General features: G+C 41.4%; 1 pseudogene; it reads right to left on the bottom strand.

The window, feature by feature from the left end:
- Positions 1 to 497: 497 nt before the first annotated feature.
- On the bottom strand, positions 498 to 2,181 carry LOC131760352 (elongation factor 1-alpha 1-like; annotated as a pseudogene).
- Between the last annotated feature and the right edge of the window lie 1,273 nt (positions 2,182 to 3,454).

Here is a 3,454-nt window from a genome sequence, read left to right as displayed (position 1 = left end):
TAAAAAACATAGATGATTCTTCCTCTTAGACAAGGGGGAAAAAAACAAAAATTCCCATCCAGAAAAAAATGCTAACCCCAAATTATCAAATTTTGGTTTCAGCAGATAAAACACCAAAAGTAGATTATAGGAAATGCTTACTTAAATCTTTTACCTAAGTAGTACTATAGGAATTTACAGTCTTGACCAAAAGAGGACACATGTTTCTCATTAAACTTTATTTTAATGGGTCTCAAAATTCTGTGAGAGATTTTTGGTCAAATTGTTTCTATTAAAAATTACTGATTTTAAAAACTAATAACTTAAAACTGCCATATGCACACAAAAACAAGTGGTCCACAACACATTTTCCTTTCTTTCTGAAAGTTTTACGATGCATTATCATTAACCAGTCTTTTACCGTTAAACTTAAATGGCCAACAGAAACAAACAGTCCTGAGAATGTTCTTCCACAACTGATTAAGATTGGGGTGTCAGGTATTAAAGATATTATTCACTTAGCCTTCTGAACTTTCTGGGTCATCCACTGCTTTGATGACACCCAAGACACGTTTGTGTCATGTCACAAACAGCAAAATGACCCTGAGGAGGATTGTCCAAAAAGCTCTCAAAATACATGGGTTTTCCAGCAACCATATGAACCATGCCAGCATCACCAGCTTTACAGAATTGGGAACCATCCTCCAGCTTCTTCCCAGAGAAGCAGTCAACCTTCCTCTTCAGCCCAGCAAACTTGCAAGCAACATGAGCTATTTGACAATCCTGCACAAGTGCATAGCCAGCACTGATTTGACCTGGATGGTACAGGAAAATCACCTGAGCTGTGAAGCTAACCGCTTCCATTGGTGGGTCATTTATTTATTTATTTATTTTTGGCTGCACTGGGTCTTGGTCGTTGCGTGCAGGCTTTCTCTAGTTGCAGAGAGTGGGGGCTACTCTTCGTTGTGGTGCACGGGCTTCTCATTGTGGTGGCTTCTCTTGTTGCGGAGCATGGGCTCTAGGCACATGAGCTTCAGCAGTTGTGGCATGTGGGCTCAGTAGTTGTGGCCCATGGGCTCTAGAGAGCAGGCTCATTAGTTGTTGTGGCATACGGGCTTTGTTGCTCTGCAGCATGTGAGTTCTTCCCGGACCAGGGATCGAACCCGTACCCCCTGCATTGGCAGGCAGATTCTTAACCAGTGCCATGAGGGAAGTCCCTGGTGGGTCATTTTTGCTGTCACCAACCACAGTGCCACAACAAACATCTCTGACAGACATGTTCTTGACATTGAGGCCCACCTTGTCCCAAGATAGAGCTTCACTCAAAGCTTTAGGATGTGTTTCAACAGACTTGACTTCAGTTGTAACGGTGACTAGAGCAAAGGTGACCATTATGCTGGGTTTGAGAACACCAGTCTCCACAGGGACAGTGCCAATATCGCCAATTTTGTAGACACCCTGGAGGAGCAAACGCAAGGGTTTGTCAGTTGGAAGACTTGGTGTCAGGATGCAATCCAGAACTTCAAGCATCATGGTTTCACTGGCATTGATTGCCATCTTCATGAGTGACTTTCCATCCTTTGAGTTAAAGCATGTTTGTACTTGGCTGCAGCATGTTGTTGCCATTCCAACCAGAAACTGGCACAAATGTCACTGTGTTGGGGTTGTAGCCAATTTTCTTAATGTAGGTGCTGACTTTCTTAAGGATTTCCTCATATCTCTTCTGGCTTCTGGGTGGCTCAGTGGAACTCATTTTAACAACAGCAATTAGTTGTCTCACCCACAGTCTGTAAGCCAGAAGTGCATGCTCACAGGTCTACCCATTCTTGGAGATCCCTGCTTCAACTTCACCAACACCAGCAGCAGCAGTCAGTGCAGCACAGTCAGCCTAGGGTGTGCCTATAGGCATGTTTTGGGTAGTCTCTGTGTCCTGGGGCATCAATGATACTACTTGCTGGTCTTGAATTTCTACACGTGAATATCATGGTGATACCAAGCCCATGTTCAGCTTTCAGTTTGCCCAATACCCAGGCATACTTGAAGGAGTCCTTTCTCATATCAGCAGCCTCATTCTCAAATTTTTTCTTTGGTTCTTTTGTTGATCTCACCATATTTGTAGACCGGATGGCCAGTGGTGGTAGACTTGTTCTAATCTATGTGTCTGGTGACAACAATATTGATATGAATCCTTTTCTTTCCCATTTTGGCTTAGATTTAGTTGTGATACTTGTGGTATCTGGTGGTAAATCTGTTGTGACAAAGTAGGTTTGAATTCTGTGACATTAATAAATTATGTGACTTTGGGAAGATGCTTAATTACTCTGAGCTGCAATTTTCTTACCTGTCAAAGGATAGAAGAAATTAATTATTGGCTCTCTGATCTGTAAAATGGCTCCAATGGTAACTAAGATGCCTTAGGAAGGAGCACAGAATTTGGAATCAGGAATATACACATAAAATATACCTATGTTTGCATCCTGCTCCTGCCACTCTCTGGCTGTGTGATCTTCAGTTAGCTACTTAAATTCCTAAGCCTTGGTTTCTTCATTTATAAAGTAGTAATAATAACACCTATGCCTCAGATGGCTCTGAAAGCATTACATGTTTTAGCCTAGGTACAGATGCTTGATAAATATTAGTCCCATCTCTTTCAGATTTAAATTTAATTTCTTTGCTCAGTTTCCTTCTTCATGGCCTTGAAAGAGAAACATTTCTGGTTCTGTTTTGCAGGGTAGCCCAACTTCATACCAACTTACCTCTGTTGAGCAGAAAAGGAAGTAACATTAATTCATCTTTGCATTTGCCAATTATATGGAATTTAACAGCAATATTCAAATCTGTTATGCTGCTGTGGTTACTGGTATAATGTACTAAGTATTAACCGAGAAAGCTCTATTTAAGAATGGCATCCAGAGAGGTGGTAAATTTTGCCTACAGATTCTTTCACTACCATGTAGCTTCTATATCTACTGTAAAGGTAATACTATCCCAGTGTCAATTCGAAGTCCCAAGTCTCTTTGTATTCATAATCCTGGAAGACACAGTGGTAGTGGAACTCTTGCTCACTTTTTTTTTTCCCCTGGGAATAATTGGAGGCTGTAGCCATCATCCACCTCACTCCTAACCCCAATAAGCTAGGAGTAACTCCATTTAGGTTTATAGCAAAAGGTAGCCCACAGCAAAGAAGGTATGAAACCCTCAGTTTTCCTATGCAAATTGGAAGTTCATTTTTGATCTGGATTTTGTCCTAAAGTTTTTTCTCACTAAATAGCCAGCCATCATAAGGATGCCTTGGACAGGACTTTATCTCACTAAATACTGCTTTTGCAGTATTGTTGAAGAACAGCTAGAGCAAGGGCACAAGTTTGTCTGTTTTACTTCTGTCCATATTTCTTGGGTGCCTACACTTTCTGTCTCCCTAGGTTCCTAGTATCATGAAAGGGGAAAGGGAGCTCTTCCCAGTACCTAAGAAGTG

This window comes from Kogia breviceps, chromosome 7 (assembly GCF_026419965.1).
Source record: "Kogia breviceps isolate mKogBre1 chromosome 7, mKogBre1 haplotype 1, whole genome shotgun sequence".
Classification (NCBI taxonomy): Eukaryota; Metazoa; Chordata; class Mammalia; order Artiodactyla; family Physeteridae; genus Kogia; species Kogia breviceps.
Note: the sequence above shows the minus strand (reverse complement) of the source record. Positions and strands in the feature narration are given on the sequence as shown.